General features: G+C 51.3%; 1 long non-coding RNA gene across 2 annotated transcripts; it reads right to left on the reverse strand.

Annotated features, from left to right (window-relative positions):
- Positions 1-620: 620 nt before the first annotated feature.
- On the reverse strand, positions 621-17,339 carry LOC102159402 (uncharacterized). 2 transcript variants are annotated; one of them, XR_001301374.3, is made up of 3 exons: positions 16,697-17,339; positions 10,023-10,089; positions 621-4,573 (listed from the first exon to the last, which is right to left on the reverse strand). It is a non-coding gene; the product is annotated as an uncharacterized LOC102159402 (long non-coding RNA). The 2 variants fall into 2 exon arrangements; XR_014834833.1 differs by lacking the exon at positions 16,697-17,339 and adding an exon at positions 11,254-11,441.
- Between the last annotated feature and the right edge of the window lie 3,681 nt (positions 17,340-21,020).

A 21,020-nucleotide genomic window follows, 5' to 3' on the forward strand; every position in this document is an offset into this window, starting at 1 on the left:
CTACACCACAGCCACAGCAACACGGAATCCAAGCTGCCTCTGCGATCTACACCACTGTCGCGAGACGTGTGTCTACAATGTTTTCTTAGCCTCTTTGCTGAAAACTCTATCTTGTCCTGCTTTACGTTACCCCATCTTCCTGCTTGGAAAACAGTCGCAGTGACGGTGAATGACTTAAGCTTAAGCACAAAGACCTAACGGCATAAGTTATTCATAGGGTCAGCTGAATGGGGACTTAATGCGTTGGTCTAGGCACGCTGGACCTGTGCAGATTGGCACGCCCCGTTTGCATGGCATGATACGTCCTCTTAAGAATAAAGGAGGAGCCCCATAGCCCTAAGGGGTTTATGAGGGGTCTTTAGCTGGATATGCATTAGCAAAGAAGAACGGAGGTGCAAACCTAGGCACGCCAGGTTGCTGCAGATAGGCACGCAGTCTGCAGAAGCACGATGGTGATTCTCTAGATGCTCTGCATAGAGAGCTGAGGCCAAGCTTCCTCAAATGCTAATGACTGTAAAATGCCTAAAGGCCAGAGTAAAAGCTTCATCAGCAACTGGCTATGTGACTTTTAAAATAACTTTAAAAAAAAACACCCTATATCCTGCACCTACAACCCCCTTCTCACTTGCTGTAATCCTAAAAAACACAATAAAAGCAGTGTGGTTTCTTGAGGCGGTGCTCTTGGTCCCTGAGACCTTGAGTCCCCCAGTTCCCACCTTTACTTCAGATAAATGTCTCTGTGTCTTGTTTTATGTTAACTTTTTTCCTTAAGTTTCACGGCATCCGTTCTTCAGCCCCATCCTGCTGAGCTGGTCTCGGCACACCTCTGCTCATGGCAACGCCAGATCCTTAACCCACTGAGCGAGGCCAGGGATCAAACCTGCATCCTCGTGGATCCTAGTCGAGTTCGCCAAATGCTGAGCCACGAAGGGAACTCCCGGGACCTTCATTCCTGATGTGGACCAGCCCTCTGCTCTAGGTCACATGGCCCCAACCCTGGCCTTCGCAGGCCATTTCTCCAGCTACAGGGTTGAACGCGAAGTCCAAGGTTACCCAGGCCAGGACAAGGACCGCTCTACTCCCGTTCCGACAGTATTTGAATCCTTCCCCCTCTCCCTATCCCATCTGGCCGACCACTGCCAGCTGTGGGAGGCTGCACAGAGGCTGTGAGCTCTCCAGGGGGAGAACTTGAGGAAATTGCTCTACCCCTCTGGGAACCTGGCAAACTGTCTCTTACCTGGTGGCTACCATGCCTCCCACACACTGTCTGCAGTGGCTGTTGGGATGAGCAAGTACCGATGTTGGCAGAAGCTGGGCTGCGTCGAGAGTGGCTGTCATCTCTTCCCCGGAGCCCTCCTACCTCCTTGCAGGAGTCCCTGAAACTTTCTTTCGAGGTGAGAAAAAGACCATGGCTCCCTCTCAACCTGGTGGAGACTCCAGAGTGTCTTGTAGTGTGGGGAGCTCGAGAGTAAAGTGGGGAGGGATTCAGAGGGAATCGTGAGTGTCACCACCTAGTTTGATGTCGAAATTCCATTTCATTGCACTATCAATGGGGGGTGGGGGGCTTGAACATCTGATGGAATTCTGGAAGCAATGGCTGCATTCTCTATTTCAAAAATCAAGCAAGGGTGTTCCTGTGGTGGCACAGCAGCCACGAACCCGACTAGCATCCATGAGTACGCAGGCTCAATTCCTGGCCTCACTCAATGGGTTCTGGATCCAGCGTTGCCTGTCGGGAGCCATAAGGCTGCTCCAGTAAAGAAAGCAAAGCCACAGTCGGCACCTGCATGAGGCTTGTCTGGTTAGCAGAGCTACAGACAAGCTAAAGAAAGAAGAAGGATTGCAGAGCAATCCCTTGAAAGACATCGGCTCCAGGAAAATAAAAATGATATCCCCTAAAAAATATGTTAATCTATTTTTCTGTGTTTATCCTTCTTTTTCTATCTTTGATTCACAGCTTTCTTACTGCTAAAGATTTGCCCTGGGTACATAAAACACTTGAACCAAAACAGAGTGAAGTTATTTAAAGAATGTCATGGAAAAAGCCTTTGTTTTGGAGTAACAATTTATGGCACCTATTTTGTAAGAGTATACAGGGGAAACTTATGATTTCAGTCCCTTTACTTAAAAAGAAGTTTGGGGCTGGGAAAAATGTTGTTTGGCCTATAAATTGCTATTTTTTATAATAGATATATTTTTTATCAAATAACAGTGTCACCTGTAACTTTTATCCCTTATGGGGGCATTTGTTAATTTTGGGGTATAATACTCCTTTCTATTGAAATTGGTGGTTTGGAACTTACGTAAATCAGCACAATAGGTTAAATGCTTAGCTTGCTGGCGCCAAATAAATCGTGGTTTTAAGAATGTCATGAGCCCAAGGCTTTCATGCGTTTTGTTAACTACATACACCTTTAGTTAAAGAATGTTAGGTATCATAGTTTATTACTTATTAAAGCTTTGTTCTTAATATAGAATAGAATAGCTACTGTTGTTGACCTTTTGAAAAAATACAGTGTGAAACTTTAAGTTTGTAATCTTGAAGGAAAATCTGAAGTTGAAAGGAACATGTTTTAACCAACCTTTTTTTTTTTTTTTTTTTTTTGTATCTCAGGTGGAGGGAACAAAAGGGCTTTAAATCAAATGTTAATGTCAAATCTTACACGAAACCTGATTGTGATAGGGTATAAAAACTGATGCTTTTCATTTAATAAATTGGGTCCTCTGCAGCATGCAGCTGAGGAGTTGGCTCCAATTCTTTCCACGCCGTTTGTAGCCCATCCTCTCCTTCGGCACTCCCTGGCTGCTGGGGCTGGACCTCGGCAGTTGCCGTGAGCTGTGGTGTAGGTCCCAGCCGTGGCTCGGATCCCGCATGGCTGTGGCTGTGGTGTAGGCCGGCAGCTGCAGCTCCGATGGGACCCCTAGCCTGGGACCCTCCATGGGCCCCGGGTGTGGCCCTAAAGAGACCCTCATAAAAATCAAGCAATCACTCTTCTTCCTTGTATGTCCTTCTCAGCTGTGGGCTGTCAGCTGCACCCGCAGACTGCCAGACACGTGCCCCACAGGGACAGCCGGAGACCTGCCGACACTGTCCCTGCCCTCTCCCGCTGGGTTCAGTGAGAACTTCGGTGAGAGGACGGTCTCCTCATTGACGCCGCCGAGGACTCCCGTCCTTCGGAACATGCCCCCATTCCACGCTTTCTGCACCTCTGCCACGAGCGTCGCTGAAGGTGAAATCCTCTCTCGGAGTATGATAGGTAATTATGAAGACGACTTATGGAAAACCATAGGAGTAAATCGCCGTGACCTCGTGTCAGGCAATGATTTCTTAGATATGACACAGCCTTAGTCTTCCTGGGCTGCTGTAACAAAATATTACACACTGGGGCACCGAAACAACAGAAATGTATGTCTCGGGAGTTCCCGCTGGGGCTCCACGAGTTAAGAAACCGACTAGTATCCATGAGGACGCGGATTCGATCCCTGGCCTCGCTCAGTGGGTTAAGGACCCCGCGTTGCCGTGAGCTGTGGTGTAGGTCGCAGATGCGGCTTGGATCCCGCATTGTCGGGGCTGGGGTGTAGGCCGGTGGCTGTGGCTCCCCACCCATCAATCAGGAAAAGGTCCATGCGCCGACCTCGCCCTGCTCCTTGACACCCTAAGACTCTCAGCGGGGGCACAGGCCTGGAGGCCCCAGCCTGCTCTGGTCCCCTCTTGGCCTGGCAATTAAAGCTCCCTTTTCTGTTTCCTCCAACGCTGTCTCTATCTCGCCTCCGTGTACAGAGACAGCCGAGATTTTGACAACACACCTAGGACTGGTTTCTAATCAGATTTCCCAGGAAACGAAACCAAGGATCCTTAGAGAAATGGAGAATTGTAGGGCGGGGGCGGGAAATAGACAAGATGAGCCTGGGACCGCTTGTTGTGCCATCAAGCACGGAAATGCTCAAAAAACAAGCTAAAACAAAACAAGGATGGGGGCACGTCCAAGGGACAAAGGAGTCATGGAAGGGGCTGCGGTGGCCAAGTCGGGAACAATGTGAGTACCCAAAGAAGAGCATATGGTGCTACAACCCACATCATAAAACCAGTATCCATGCGTCCAGAGCAAGATGGAGAAAGGACTGAATAAAGACATCGTGGGGAGAGGAGACAAATGTTTGTGCTGGAGAACTTCAGGTCCTTACTGGGATCGGTACCTAGTCTAGGGATTTCCTTCCCAATAACAGACGCGAGAAAGGGAGGGGGCGTTCCCATTCCGTGGAGAAGCTGGACCTACATCGTCTCAGCCAGGTGCTGAAGGTCAAGGTCGCAGTGATGAGTCCTGTCGATGCCCGCACCCTTGAAGGTGGGAGGGCACGTCACGTCTCTGGTCCTCCTTTCTGACACTCGCAGCAACAGTTCCATTATGAGAAGAACACAACACAGATTCAAATAGAGCGACACTCTGCAATAGTCTCAACCAGAAGCTGTCAGCGTCGTCGGACACAAAGGCAAGTCTGAAAAGCTGTCACTGCGGGGAGAAGCTTGGCAAAATAGGGCAGCTCCATGGGCTGTGGTGTGCTGGATGTGCTCCTGCAACAACAACCACAAAAGAAGCAGTAGGTGAAGACTAAATGCAAAAATATAACTTAAATTAGTTATTATTATAAGTGATAAACAGCTTAGGTATTAGTATTAAAGAAATTGAACAGGTAAGTAATTGAATTAATTAGAAGTGTTAAGTAGGAATATATTACACATGAAAACATTATGAAGATAATATAAAAATAAAATACAAAATCTATCGAGGACAGAGAAGAGAGCCTACAAAGCTAAAAATATTCACAATTTAGCTATTTAGGCGAAAGGTTTGTTGACCACCGGCGTGAAGCAAAATAGCAGGAATATATTGCGGAATTTGTAGCCGAGGTAGAAGCAAAAGCCTCAGGTCTGAAGCGACAACCCTGAGGAGGGAGCCTCAGCGGCAGCACGGCAGACCCTGAAGACTCTGAGCGAGGGTCATGCTGCTCTCTGTAAAGAAAAAGTGTTGTCCAAAAAGTGAGAGGGAACTGCTTTGCTGGTTTTCTGTTACCCCACCACTCGGGCGTGGAGGCAAGTCCACTCACGGGAAGCACACCACGGAGCGAGCGAGGAGACGAGTGGGAGAACCAGACCGGGAGTCTCCTGGTAGCCAGAGACTGAGGGGAGACGGCGCAGACGAGCACATGTGAACGAGGCAGCCCATCAGCTTGCAGGACCTGAGCTGACGCAGGAGTCTCGCCAGAAACAGGATGCCGAAAGCTTGGAGACCTGAACCTCTGTCCAGGGTCAGACGGGGCCCTGGGTGACTCACAAACACTAGGGCTCGGAATAGTTCTGTGCCAACCACAGAACATCGCACATTTATTTCGAGCACATGGAGAACATTCACCAGCACAGGCTCCATCCTGTGTCGTAAAAACAAGTTTCAAAAAAAACTAAAAGATGCAGAGTATGTTCTCTGACAGCAAAGGAATCAAACAAGAAATCAAACGACAGCGGAAGGACAAGAAAAGTCTCCCGACACCTGGACATTAAACAACACAGTCTCTAAAAACTACACGGGACTGAATTAAAATGAAAGTGCCACATCTTCGATTAGGAGATGCCGCCACATCAGGGTGAAGAGGTAAGAGTAGAGCTTTTAATGCTCAGATGAAGGAAGAAGAAAGACCTCGAATCTATCATCAATGCTTCCACCTTAACGTGGATAGAAAAAGAAGGAAACGCTTAAAGCAATCAGAAGACAAACGCACACAAATATACAAACCAAAGCACAAGAGAAGAATAAAATTGAACTCAGACAATACAGAAAACCACGGAAAGCAAAACTGTTCCATTGAAAAGACCGATAAAACGGATAGAACGCTGTCCAGGTAAAGTAAAAGGAGACAAGACATCAGCATATCCGAAACCTCCCCACTAGCCTACAAGCCCTACAGCAGACACACAGGAAGGATAAAACGGAAACACTAAGAACGAATCTACGGATGTAAATTCAAGGACTTAAATGCAATCGAACAATTCTCCAACACTCAGAAACTGCTCAACTCACCGTAGCTGACTCGCATAATCCGAAGAGGGCTACAGCTATTCAAGAGCTGGTATCGTACTTTAGAAACCTCTCAAAGGACCGCTATAGACCCACAGCAACATCAAAAACTCAAGCCGAAACGGTTGGAAGCAACGTTGCCTGAGCTCTGAGAGATGGTCGGAAGTTTGTGGCAGTCAAGCTACCAGGCTGGTGAGCTCCTCCGGGTAAGGGGTACATGCCACGCTCTGCACTCCTGGTGCCCACCGAGGGCTCTGGCACTCGGGAGATCGGAAAGGGTTTGGCAAAGGACGTCTGAATCCCGACTGCCCCGATCTTGTGGGTCCACAGTCTTGGGCCTCCGATACATGCAACATGTCAACACCCTCATCAACGCAAACTGGAGCTGTAACACAAGTGCACCTGTCCACACATCTGGAGGAGGAGTGCCGCATACACTGCCCACCTAGACAGAGCCATTTGAGCCCACGCCGATACTTTAAAAAGGCACATTTTTTTGTGTGAAAGTCAGATCGTTGCTGTGCAAAAACAAAATGATGACCAAAGAGAGCTCCTCACAGGATGAGCAGGCTGAGCCGGTGTCCTCCCAGTGCTGGCCGGACGGCGGTAGCCTTCAGCAGGAAACCACCAACCAGGCGCAACAGGAAGGCAAGCTTGGTTGGGGGCTGTGGTACAAGATTCTGATGAGTTCCAGAAGCACAGAAACAAGTCCTTCCCTAAAATACCCTCACTCATGAGATAGAGTGCTTTTCTTTGCTTTTTTTTTTTTTTTTTTTTTTTTTTAAGGGCCTCACCTGCGGCATATGGAAGTTCCCAGGCTAGGGGTCAAATCAGAGCTACAGCTGCCGGCCAGAGCCACAGCCACAGCCACACGGGATCCGAGCCACATCTATGACCTACACCACAGCTCACGGCAATGCTAGATCCTTAAGCCACTGAGCGAGGTCAGGAATCGAACCTGCATCCTCATGGATCCCAGTCGGGTTAATTGTGGAGCCACGAAGGAAACTCCCAAGAGTCAGAGGTCTTTGACTCCCTTCCGGACAGGATAAACATCCTGGCCCCTCCCAACTAGTGTGCACGTTAAATACTAGTACACAAGGAACAAGCACCGGCACAGCCCAAACCCCGGGCCTCGCATTCCTGACACCATCACAGAAACGCGAGTGCACGAAACCAGTCGTGAGTAGGTACTTCCACTTTTGCTTGCGTCAAAGAGACCTAAGACATTGTGTCTGGTCCTGGCTTGGGGGCCATTTGTTGAGCAGCCACTGGGTGGAACTTGACCTGGAAGAATAAAGCCAACACACGAACCGAATGTGTTTCTTATGGGTACACCCTGGCCGCGGAATGAGCGAAGTCTTTGTTCTCAGGTGGGAGTTTCCAGGGCACCCTTCTTTTGAGATACTCATAAGTACATTTCAAAGTGAAAACTTTTGTAACCCTTCCTAATACCCAGTGAGGAGACTGCCTCCTTCCGTCTCTGCATCAGGAGGCTTCTCTTTCAGTGACTGCACGTCCTCCATGGCTCCAGCCAGCATCAGATGGACCCATCACGGCTCCAGATTCCGTGGAATCCAAAACCCAGGTTCCAGCAACACGTCTCTCCTCTCTTTGTCCTTCCAGCCTAGAGGCAGGAGTTACTTCCTTGTGTTGCTAATGACAGGGGTCCTGATTCTCCCCCCCCCCCCCCCGCTTGGCTTCTCTGTCATTGTAAAACTGGTCCCCTGCATTAAATTCCCTCCGTGTCGCATATTTACAGTGGTTTCTATTTTGCTGGACATCTTGGACTGTCACGTGGGGCCAATTACATTGATTGAACTTCTCGTGTTAAACTCTGTCCCCTGCAGCGAAATGTTTGTCTCCTCTGTAACGAATAAAAAAGCAAAGAAATACCCCCGGGCTCTGAAACTTCCCCCAAAGAACATATCTCTCATCTTCGCCAGAGCCTTCTCAAACCTCAGTTTTACACTTCCTAGTTTGGGGACATAAACTGGAAAAATTCTACTAACATACGTAAGTGGAATGATTTCGTCAACTTGTAAAAACTCGAGAAATATACATGAAGCTCAATGGCGTGACCTGTGCAAGAGCGCAGAAGTGACCCTCAACAGGAAACGGGCAGCCTTAATTAGATGTATCGGAAAACAAGAAATATTTACATCACCCGAGAAATTCAAGAAGCTAGGTAGTGAACATCATATAAAGCCCTACGCAGTAGAAGGGCGGAAACCATGAAGACAAATACACAGGTGAGGATATCTATAGACCGGTAAGGCCAACCGACAGAGGCCAGTTACTTGAAAATACTTAGGAAGCAGATTTTTGTGTGCAAAGATAAACTAGGTCCTACAGAGAAACATCACGAGTAACCAAGACACGTTAAAACTGTACAAAATACAGATGCAGAAGACATTTATTTATTTATTTTCTTTTGAAAGCCGCACCTGGGGCGTATGGGTGTTCCCTGGGCTGGGGGTTGAATCAGAGCTGCAGCGGAGGCCTACGCCACGGCCACAGCAACTCCCAATCTGAGCTGCATCTGTGACCTATGCAGACTGTGGCCATGCCGGATCCTTAACCCACTGAGCGAGGCCAGGGGCGGAACCCACATCCTCATGGACACTATGTTGGATTCTTAACCCACTCAGCCACAGTGGGAACTCCATAGATGCAGAAGATATTTAAATGACGTAAAAACAGCAAATATGTTATATGGTTCCCTCAAGATAACCAAACGGTGGGCAAGGAAAGGTTTCCACGTATGAAAGTATTTCAAGTAGTAAAACTAAAAATGGGGAGTTCCCTTTGTGGCTCAGGGGTTAACAAACCCCACTAGGATCCACGAGGACACAGGTTCGATCCCTGGCCTCGCTCAGTGGGTTAAGGATCCAGCGTTGTCACTGCAGCGGCTTGGATCACCTCTGTGGTGTGGGCTACATCCCTGGCCTGGGGTCTTCTGCATGCTGTAGGCGGGGCCAAAAAAAGTCACAACAGATAGACCATAGTTATGATCCAAGCAAACTAAAAAAATTTAAAGTATAAGGTAAATGTGAAAAATAGCTAGATATTTGATGATATATATATATTTAAAACTTATTTAAATTTTTAAGGATGATAATTGTTTTTAGTTTATGTTTATAAAAGCTTCTTTGCGAGTTCCCGTTGTGGCTCAGCAGTAACGCCCCAGCAAGTATCCACGAGGATGCAGGTTTGATCCCTGGCCTCGTTCTGTGGGTTAAGGGTCTGGCATTGCCGTGAGCTGTGGTGGAGGTTGCAGACACGGCTCAGATCTGGCATGGCTGTGGCTGTAGCGTAGGGCGGCAGCTGCAGCTCCAATTCTATCCGTAGCCTGGGAACTTCCATATGCCGCCGGTGAGGCCCTAAAAACAAATTTAAAAAAGACTGCTCATCTTTTAAAAATGCATACTGACATCCTTGGAGACGAAACAGCATGACGTCTGACTTTTTTCACATTGTTTCACGGGCAGAGATGTGGGGAAGGTGAGGGTGTACTGGAACCAGCCTGGCCGGGTGCTGACAATTATTGATGCTGGGTGTCAAGCATATTGGCTTTGTTTTACTATTCTCTACTGTTGTATGTGTTTCACTGTTCCTGCAATAAAAGTTTTACTATAAATATCGTGCAATTAACTTTGAAATCCGGAATGAAATGCTTTTTTTAAAAAGATCAAATCAGTCTATAAAGAAGTCAAAAACTTGAGGAATTTCCTCTGTGGCTCAACAGGATCAGCAGAGTTTGGGGATCCGCTGGGGCACAGGTTCAATCCCCAGCCTGGCACAGTGGGTTAGGGATCGGTGTTGCTGTAGCCGCAGCTTAGGTTGCAATTGCAGCTCGGATCTGATCCCTGACCTGGGAACTCCAAACGTGCAGGGCAGCCAAAAAAGGAAAAAACAAACCCAAAATTATTTACAGACTTAGTGCCTTACCTAGAGTTGCCAAGGTGGCAGTGAAGTGTCGGCTGCAGGCTTCGGCTCCCAAATCAACCCCGGCAAACTATACAAGGGAAAATGGAACGAGTGAACAACCATAATATCAACAACAGAGGCTAAACGACAAAGCCTGAGAAACCTCTCAGGCAGAGGATGCTAAAAGCAAGAAATCCTCAGTGACCTCTACGCCATCACGCACGGCTGGTCATCCATGTGCGGGCCACAGGCAGTTCCCTCCCCGCTGGAGTCTTCCAGTCATCCAGGCACTCGCATTGCCCTGCTGTCCGCGACTGCCCCGGCTTCGCGTGCGGGATGCACACATTTCCTATCAGCAGGATAGTGGGAGCCTTTCCGCGTATGCAATGCCTCAGGGAGATGATCTCATGTGCTGAAACAGGGCACCCTGGACTTGAGATTCTGGCTTTCGACTGAGCCCACGCCAAGCACCTAGGGAGCTCTGTTTCTGGAGGTTTTGACGGAACACGTGGCTGGCCTCCTTTCCCATGACTTCAGCCTCCAATAGCCAAACGGCAGCATATAATGTGCATTGCATCCACCCATTCACTTCGGCTGCTGCTCCAGATCACAGCGGCCGCAGTCAGCATCTGAAACCAGACATCTGCTCTTCCTTAGCCTCTTCTCGTGTAGATAAAGTAGATCAACATCCCGACCTCGGCGGCTCGTCCCCCAAACCTCATTGACATCCCTCCGCCATCCTCCCACGATGTATGAATCAGGCAGGACAGGGCACGTGTCCCTCCTGCCCATCAAGCCCATCCTGCCGTTATTTGAGAGGGAACCAGAAGCGCTGGTCCGAGTGGAAGCTTGATATCAACAGAGGTAGCCCTGTTTGTGACCGACGTCTAAGGTGGTCCATGATTTCCCTGCTCTTCTGAGCGCAAGTCCCAGCTTTCCCTCACATAGATCCGCCTCTCTGGTACCTGGAGGGGGGCGCGGTGCCCACTGCCTTCTGGCGCCGGCTGTCACTAGCCCAAGGGAGACAAAATAAGCCGACACCTGCCAAGGCAGTCCCCTACAGGGAAGGAGAACCAGGGAGAAGAGGCAGACAGGCAGCTTTCTGTGATGCTCTCAGAGAAACAGCTGCTGCCAGGAATGCCACTGCTGTTCCAGGGACCCCACACCAGTGACTTGAAGATCATGTGTGAAAACGGTAAAGCTGCTATTACTCAAAATTGCCCAGGATCTTAAGAAACCTTGCAGGCCTCACCATGGGGTTTCATTCCTGAATCGTGTCAAGGGCCGCCACACCGCCTGGCACATCGGAGGTAGCCAATCAGCTGTGACTCCGTTTCCTGGGAGGTGACAGGCTGCTGGAGGAGCTGATGGAAACAAAAGGCACGCCTGTGGGTCTGTCCACACTGAGGTTGTTTCACTTATACCAGAATGTAAACCACTCCTTCCATCTTCCCTGCCACCTTTGCTTTTATTTTTTTAAATTTTTATTTATTTTTTGCTTTTTAGGGCTGCACCCGCAGCATATGGAAGTTCTGGGGCTAGGGATCAAATCAGAGCTACAGCTACAGGCCTTCTCTCCAGAGCCACAGCAACACGGGATCCGAGCCGTGTCTATGCCCTACACCCCAGCTCACGGCAACGCCGGATCCCTAACCCACTGAGCGAGGGCAGGGATGGAACCCGTATCCTCATGGATCCTCATCAGGGTCGTTACCGCTGAGCCACGACAGGGACGTCCCACCAGCACTGTTAGATGTGTATGATATTGGACCCGCGGGGGCCCTCAGGGGCTGCATCAGCGAGGAACGGCTAGGTTGTCGGGTCCTCCCTGACTGCCCCTCCAAGGCTTTTCTGATCTAGTCTTAGGTATTCCGCTGCTCACTCCGATAGATATATATATACACCGACGTATCAGTATATCCCAATATAACCCTGAACGTACAAGTGATGAATAGATACGATGCTGTACATCTGCACAACGACGTCTTCGTCATTAAAAAGGAATGAGCTGAAAGCCTAGAAAAGGAGAGGAGTTGCTGATGGCTTGTTCCAACACGGACCAACCTTTCAACACGGGAAGCGGGTGCTTCCGGAGAGTGGCTTTTCTCTTTCTGCAGATGGATGTGATGGGTAATTTCTATGCCGTGATTTTTTTTCGAGAGGGGTTTCAGGTGTCGGGCTTAGGAGTAGATGTTTACACACCCACATACACACTACAGGTTCTCTCTGGTCCAACTCTTACCGATACAACCCGTGTAGAAGGGACATGACTTTTTCCAAGGCCACCTTGCGGAAGGCTATGACGACACTCCAAGCCACTGCTTTAGGAGGGGCCTGGTCTCTGACACAGCTGCAGCTCACCTATGGCTTCCATTCCACGGCAGGGCAGCAGAATTCTCACTGACGTGGCTTTTGCATAGCGCTTGCCGACCAGGCCAAAGGGAAGTAGTCCAGGGAAGGGGGTAGACAACCCAAAGGCCAGTCTGGGGCATCTGCTGACGGCTGGTCAGCAGTGGTGTCCCAAGGGACATCAGCACCCTAAGCATGTGGTTTCCCCAGCACCTGTCACGTTTCCTACCTTCCCCCAAACATGCAGCGACAGACCCTGGGCGAGGCCAGCCTTGGCTCAGCAGGTGATGGCAAATACCACCTGAGCTTCTGATCTCACCGACCTGCTCCAGGGATTCCCATGCCCCATTCCGTGCTGCAGGGCAGGAGCTCATTCTTCAGGAGGATGTAGAGGGAAGGAAATCTGCGTGATCCCGTTCCAACCCCAGGGCTTGGATGTGGGACTGGGATTCGCTCAGGGGCTGCTCTTTAAACTGAGATGGGGCAGGGGAGGGGGGAGGCAGCTCTGGTCTGGATAGTTGGGCAGGACTCTGTCTACGCAAGCTGACCTCACACCGATTCTGCTCAATGCGCCATGGGCACTAGGCAGACCCCATCGGTGGGCACAAGAACTTCAACCATTGCGAACGCAGCCAAGTGGCCTCTGCAGAAAGCAAGCCTACAGGGGAAGCCTCGTGGAACAGAACTCGGCTATCGTTTTCCGAGCTCTGTCTGGGAGCCTGGCCCCTGGTTAGACAGCGGCCGGTGTCGAGGGGCAGGATGAGAGGAAGGAGAGACCAAAGCGGCAGTGTTATCGGGGACCAGGCAGGGCAGGGCCTGGAATGGTGGCCTAGGGACCCCTCTGAGTCCAGTGGGCGCCACGGATATTTTAACGGCACCACGGGCCTCTGACTCTGCCAGGCTGGACAGAACAGTGTCAGCTCTGCTTGCCCTCTGGTCCTCCCCACCCACTCCAGGGCCCGCGCCTCCCCACTCATCCACAGCCCGAGGTCCACCAACTCCATCTCAGAAACGTCCCTACCCCTCTTCCTCCCGTGGCCACTGTCCAAATTAAGGCCCTCATTCTTTCTGGCCTTCGAACTGGTCTCTGCAGTCCCAAGACCTCCCAACCCCTCCTCCACGCTGCTGACAAGGAACTTTCTAGAAGCACCGAGACGACCCCTACCCCTGAGATAGACTCTGGGCTTTCTTATAGATAAAGGGAAGAAGTCTCCAGTTCCAAACCAGCCGACATCAGCAGGGTTTCTGGGCAGTGACTCTGGGCGCCACCCAGCAGCCCCAGCAGCCTAAGGGGCAAAACAACAGGACTGTGCGGGCTGCCATCCCCGGCGGCGGGGGGGGGGGGGGGGGGGGAAGGAACAGAAGTGGGACACCCGGCAATATGGACCCGCCCCCGCCTCTGGCCTCTACGCAAATGCCCAGGGCTTTCCACCTGCCTCTTAAAAATAGTCTTTGCGGGAGTTCCCGTCGTGGCGCAGTGGTTAACGAATCCGACTAGGAACCATGAGGTTGTGGGTTCGGTCCCTGCCCTTGCTCAGTGGGTTAACGATCCAGCGTTGCCGTGAGCTGTGGTGTAGGTCGCAGACGCGGCTCGGATCCCGCGTTGCTGTGGCTCTGGCGTAGGCCGGTGGCTACAGCTCCGATTCAACCCCTAGCCTGGGAACCTCCATATGCCGCGGGAGCGGCCCAAGAGATAGCAACAACAACAACAACAAAAAAGACAAAAAAAAAAAAAAAATAGTCTTTGCACTTCATGTAGCACCTTTCGTCAGAGGATCTCACAGAAGCAGCTCCACACAAAGGGCTCACAGACCTGGTTCGCAGGCATCCCTTTGTGAGTCCTGCCTGAGCGCCTCACGAGGTGGGGGGGAGCAGGGCTCCCACGCGTCCCTGGGAGGCTTCCTTCTGCTTCGGAATCTGAAATCCACAGTAGAATCCCATTCAATATAAAGAAAATAAACAGCGCTCTGTGTGTGTGTCTGTGTGTGTGGCGGGGGGGGGACAGAGGCACAAAGAAAGGCGGGAAGCAGAGGAACCTGAGTTCACACGGCCCCTGCCCGGGGAGGAAGATGGGGGGCGGGGCGGGGAGGAGGCGTGTGGAATGACTGCTCCTTTCGCTTCTGGGCTTTATGATGTTTTTTGCAAGCAGTCTATTTATTGCTTGGGTAATAGAAAAAAACAACCTCCTTGGAAAGTATCATGAATATCGGCAGAAACAGTAATGAAGTATTTGGGTGGGTGGTGCACCAGTACCACGCCAATCTTAAACCACCGAAACATTAAACAAGTAGTGAATATTCATCTTGAATACAAATAGAAGTGAATATTGCCCATGCTTCTTCAAAACGAGTTGTTGGTGTTGTTTTTTGTTTGTTTGTTTTTTTTGGCCGCACCCATGGCATGAGGAAGTTCCCAGGCCAGGCATCAAACCCTCACCACAGCAGTCACCACACCAGATCCTTAACCTGCTGAGCCACCAGGGAACTCCCCAAATCAGTTTTAGATGTGTTTCTCTCAGATTGAAAAACACTGAAAGGAAAACCTTTTTCATAACAGGTTATCAGTAGACGGGACTTCTGTCTCGACTGCGGTGGCGGTTCCACACATGGCTGCATATACTTCTCAACACTCAGACCTGTACACTGAAAATGGCGGATTTTACTCTATGTAATGATGCCTCAAAAATCAGTAAAACAAAAGGTTCTCCTTCGAAGGTGGTTGGCTGTCTACAAGGATCTACCACCTCTAAGTGGAGATTTCCTGTGTACAAGACTGTTTATCAGCCACAAAACACTCGTTTGTGGAATCCTCTCAAGGAGCCTGATACCAGCATTGACTCCCTTTTCCAGATGAACTCGCAGCCGCTCAGAGATGTAACCTGCCCAATCGCACAGCTGGTAAGCAGCTGGGCTGGAATGTGAATCCAGGTTTGGGTGACTCCAGAACTGCAGCCCGGGCATCCTGCACCGGCCCCGCCCTACACACGCCCATTGGGGCGGTCCAGCGGAGATGGTGGGGTTCCTTCCCCCGGGACTGTTTCCCCTGCTGGCTCCCCTTGGCCTCTGCAGGAAGCATCTGGGCTGAGCTCACGTTACGTGTCTGCTCCACTGTGTGCTCAGGGTCCACCTTCACGTCCCAATGATGCCAAGGCCACCAAAGGCGGCACCCTGCACTCCCTGCCCACGTCCCAGCCTTCCTGTCCCAAAGCAGGCTTAGTGGATGACACTCCCAGGGTCCACCTGGTCTAGTTCCAACTAACCATCTGCCCACAGAGGGTCCGAGCGTGGTCCAGCCTCTGTCACGCCATGGCCACCAAAGGATTCATCCAGGGCGTGCCCTTTAATCTCCAGGGCACTGCCTGACCCCAATGCCAGGGACTTCTTTGTGGCGCTGGACCTTATTCAAGGAACAGGAGGGACAAGTCACATTGCTATCTGCTTGCGAATTTGTAGGCTCAAGCACCCAGGGGTCCATTCTACTTGTGGGAGAGAGGAAAGCCCCTCCATGCCGGGAACAGGTTGGGCGGGGGGGGGGGGGGGGTGGAAAGCCTACAGCGGGGGACGGGCTGCAGGAGGCCTGACTGGCCTTTAGTCACCTGCTGCTCAGACACAGAACCCAATGGCAGAGCAGGAGAAAGGCAGTGACCTGAGCCTGAGCACCTGCCTGCAGCTGGAAAGGGGAGCTCGTGCTGGGGGAAGGGGGTTGGTGGGGGCAGAACTCCTGAGAAGGGCACGAGCCTGGGAGAAGGCCAGGGGTCCTGGGAGGGTCGGGGAGAGGGGGCTCTGGGCCCGGGGGCAGAGACTGACTGCAGGTGGGGAGAGGGCCTAAGCACTGGGGGTAGGGAAGAGGGCTCCGAGGAGGCAGGATCAGGAGAGCGGCAGGGTCTTAGGAGGAGCACAGGGTCCTGGGCATTTGCAGAGGACTCCGAGGGTCCAGCGAGGGCACGGGGGATCCAGGAAAGGGATGCGGAATGTAAGAGAAGGGCACAGGGTCGGAGGGGCGCGGGGCCAGAGGTGGCGCTTGGGGTTGGGGCCCTGGGCACGGAATCTGGGGAGCGGCGCCGGGCCCAGGAAAGGAACTCGGAGTCCAAGAGAAGGGCCCGGGTCTCGTGCCGGGGTCTCGGTTCCAAGAAGCGCCAGAAGCGCGGGGTCCGAGCGGGCGGGGAGGGAGGCGGAACTGGCAGGGAGGGTGGGGTCCAGGAGAGGAACACAGAATCCCCAGGAGGAGCGCGGGCTCCTGGGAAGGGACGCGGGTTCCCAGGAAGGAACTCGGCGTCGCGGGGGTGGCGACGCGGGGTGGCGACGCGGGGTGGCCCCACCCCGGGAGGGGCCGAGGCAGCGCTTCACCTGCTTCAGATGTAGTCGTTGTCCACGTCCCGGCAAATGTACCACAGGATCACGTCGAGGATGAGCAGCACAGCCAAGAGGAACAGAGCCACGAAGATGGCCTTGGTCACCGGGGATACCACAGCCCGCGTGGTCCTGCCAAGGGGGCTCCGCGGGGCCCTGAGGAGCGTCGGCGACCGGAGCGGCGCGGCTGCCACCTGCCCGCGTGGAGAGGTGCCCGCACAGGGAGGAAAGTTCTCGGGCCAGCCTTCGCGGCGGCGCCTGCGCACTGCCGCGAGCGCCTGGGGCTCAGGGCTTGCGGGGGGGATCTGGCAGAGACCCGAGGTCTCCCCCTTCCGTGGGGGTGCGGCGGGGAGGCTCTGCCCTTGGCCGGTCGGAATCCAAGGCGCTTAGGGTTGAGAGAGACCCGGCAGGCGCTGCGGGCCCCCCCCCGCCCCGGAGTGGACCCGGGCGGGGTCCCCTGGAGGACCCCAGACTGGGGACGGGGGAGGGGCGAGGGGCCCTCCTCTGTGCTCCCCAGGGCGTCCCTGAACGACGACCCCACTCGTGTCTCTAGCCCTTCGGGGAAGGACATCCCGGGGAGGTCACAAGCCAGCCGCAGCCCACGTCCACCCCTGCCCGTGACGGCACGCTGACACGTGCCTGCACTCGGCGCCCGGTGCCAGGGCTGTCCCCACCCTTTGGTGGATCGTTAAGGAGGGAGGAGCCAAAAGTGGCAGGGACTGGGGCTCAGGGCCGCAGGATCCAATCCCGCGCCTTCTCAGGGACCACCAGGGTGCGCCCCGCATCTGCCTGGAGGGAGCTCAAGGACCCCTCTGGCTGCTCTGTCTCAACTGCGCCCCCGACCCTGCCCCACCATTCCCTCGTCTGGAAGGACCCAGAGTTGCTTCGTCTGGGTTCAGTTGTCACCAGTCTGACTTCTCTTCCACTCTGTTGCCCACAAAAGTGGTTCGGAACCAGAAGCAACCAGATCAGGCGGGGGCAGGATAGAACGCCGGGTCTCAGCCCCACCCAGCGACAATCTGCATATCAACCAGCTCCTGGGGGGGGGGGGGGCGGCAGGTCACCACGCGCTCACCGCCCCTGGCCTTGCTTCGCTCCTCTGCCTTTCTTGGTCTGGGACTTGGTGAACTGCAGAGTCCACGGGTCTTCAAAAGTCGGGGTAATCCAGCGAGATTGCCCGAGTGGAGGCTTTTTGGAAGCTCGGTTGGGTGTGAGCTCGCCCACACGGCAAGCGCTGTTCTCGAGTCCTTAGGAGCGTGATTTCACTCACTCTTAAGGAGCAACTTTTTTGTGGCTGCATAGCCACGAGGACCACGGAGGAGAATTGTTCCTACTGGTTTCAAGGAGAAAGGAAGTTAAAACTTCTATTTCACATGCCCTGCCCGCCCGGCCCCCAAAGCTCTGTACGTGGTTTTCTCCTGCTCTCCAGTGGTTTCTCCAGTGGAGACAGGCAAATAACTAACTAACTAAGAGTGATTTTTCTGCTCTGCACATGGACTCTGTGGTCTAGCCTATTCTAGTGGGAGGGAGAAGTGGCATTTTACAAGTGGGAATGTCAGCCTATCAGATCTGAACCATCTACTGTGTACGGGAGACTAAGTGGGGAGCAGGCAGTGAGACAGGGCCCGGGATTAGAGTCTAGAGGAGTTCCCGGAACAGCAGGCAAATACCAAGGGCAGAGGCCGGGGTGGGATTTGCCGACTCAGGTCTGAGTGACCTGTTCAGCTGAGCGATGGAAGGTGAGAGTGATAGGAATGGCAGGCTGAGAGGAGGCGTCCTGGAACAGGGAACAATAGCAGACATCGAGGAAGGTCACCACGTGTGGAGGAAACGTCAGTGCAAAACCTGGTAGGGTTGTTCTGGGCTCAGACCATACGGTGCGCGTGTGCGTGACACAGGGCAAGACAAAAGGATCACGCAAATGTAGATGCTGGCAGGGGCCAGGTGGGTGGTACCTGTGGCCAACAGGAGGTGGAGGGGAGGGGCGGAGGGAAAAAAGGGGAGAGCCAGCCCTCGCCCTCCCATTCGGAAAGCTCTGGGAAATAGATGCAGCCGTTAAGCCTGGGAGAGGACAAGCCCAAGGTAACTGGAACTGCCAAGTTCAGATGCTCTCCAGGCGGGCAAGGGGTAAGTTCTGGCAGCTGCTCTCTTTGCCTCTGCCTGTCAGAACTACCACCCACAAGACCAAGGTGAACAACTGACCTGGCGATTTTACTGACATAGGTTTTCCATTCCAGAACTGACTCTCCCCCCCTTTAAGTATATAATTCCGTGCGACTTCGTAAGAAGTAGGATGTTTGCCGTTACCTTTTTTATAGATGCCCTTGCCGGGCTGAGAGAGTTTTCTTCTATTCTTAGTTCGTTGACTATTTTTGATCATAAAAGCGTGTTGGGTTTCCTTCCCCAGATGCTTTTTCTGTAGCTGTTGAGGGAATTGTGTGGTTTCTGTCCTTTATTCTCTTAATATAATGCATTGCATTCATGGGTTTTCAGATGTTAAAACAACTGCTTATCTGGGATAAGTCCACCTTGGCCATGATTTATTTATTTACTCAGTATTATTAATGATTTCCATTTTTTTCCATTGTGGCTGGTTTGCAGTGTTCTGTCAATTTTCTACTGCATAGCAAGGGGACCCAGTCACACATGCACATATATACATTTTTTTTTCTCACACTATCATGCTCCACCTTAAGTGACTAGATATAGTTCCCAGTGCTAAACAGCAGGATCTCATTGCTTATCCATTCCAAAGGCCATAGTTGGCATCTGTGAACCCTAGATTCCCAGTCCTCCTCCTTGGCAACCGCAAGTCTGTTCTCCATGTCCATGAATTTATTTTCTGTGGAAAGGTTCCTTTGTGCCATATATTAAATTCCAGATAGAAGTGATATCATATGGTATTTGTCTTTCTCCTTCTGACTTACTTAGTACGAGAGTCTCTAGTCCCATCCATGGTGCTGCAAATGGCATTATTTTGTTCTTTTTATGGCTGAGTAGTATTCCATTGTGCGTATATACCACATCTTCCTAACCCATTCATCTGTCGATGGGCATTTAGGTTGTTTCCATGTCTTGGCTATTGTGAATAGTGCTGCAAAGAACATGCAGGCGCATGTGTCTTTTTCAAGGAAAGTTTTGTCTGGATAGATGCCCAAGAATGGGATTGCTGGGTCACGTGGTAGTTCTATGTATAGTTTTCTAAGGCAACTCCATACTGTTCTCCATAGTGGTTGTACCGGCTTACATTCCCACCAACAGTGCAGGAGGGTTCCCTTTTCTCCACACCCCCTCCAGCATTTGTTATTTGTGGACCTATTAATGATGGCCATTCTGACTGGTGCAAGGTGGTACCTCAGAGTAGTTTTGATTTGCATTTCTCTAATTAGTGATATTGAGCATTTTTTCATGTGTTTCTTGTTCATCTGTATATCTTCTTTGGAGAAATGTCTATTCAGGTCTTTTGCCCAGTTTTCCATTGGGTTGTTGGCTTTTTTGCCGTTGAGTTGTATAAGCTATTTGTATATTTTAGAGATTAAGCCCTTGTCCGTTGCATCATTGGAAACTATTTTCTCCCATCCTGTAAGTTGTCTTTTTTTTTTCTTTTTGGTTTCCTTTGTCAGTTTGATTAGGTCCCATTGGTTTATTTTTGCTTTTACTTCTGTTGCCTTGGGAGACTGACCTGAGAAAACATTTGTAAGGTTGATGTCAGAGAATGTTTTGCCTGTGTTCTCTTCCAGGAGTTGGATGGTGTCTTGTCTTACGTTTAAGTCCATAAGCCATTTTGAGTTTATCCTTGTGCATGGTGTGAGGGTGTGTTCCAGTTTCATTGATTTACATTGGCTGACCAGTTTTCCCAGCCCCATTTGCCGAACAGACTGTCTTTTTCCCATTTTATATCCTTGCCTCCTTTGTCAAAGATTAATTGACCATAGGTGTCTGGGTTTAATCACAACTTTAGAACATTTTCATCACACCAGTAACAACCAAGGGGGATGCATATTGACAGACATACTCTATCTACCACCACCTGCCCCAGCCCACCCCAGCATTAGGTAACCATTAATCTTCTTTCCTCCTCCATAGATTTCCCTATTCTGGACATTTCATATACATGGAATCATAACACGTGGTCTTTTGTGACTGGTTTCCTCCTCTTAGCATAATACTTTTGAGGTTCACCCTTTTTTTTTTTTGTTTGTTTGTTCATGCATTTGTTGTCATATCTAAGAATCCATGTATGAAATGCAAGGTCCTGGAAATGTCCCTCTGTGTTTTCTTCTAAGAGGTTGAATGGCTCAAGTCTGGGATCAAGTGACTG

Source organism: Sus scrofa, chromosome X, assembly GCF_054392235.1.
Source record: "Sus scrofa isolate SSC_HxYL_T2T_F1_AM1 chromosome X, Sscrofa_HxYL_maternal_Yorkshire_Landrace_v2.0, whole genome shotgun sequence".
Classification (NCBI taxonomy): domain Eukaryota; kingdom Metazoa; phylum Chordata; class Mammalia; order Artiodactyla; family Suidae; genus Sus; species Sus scrofa.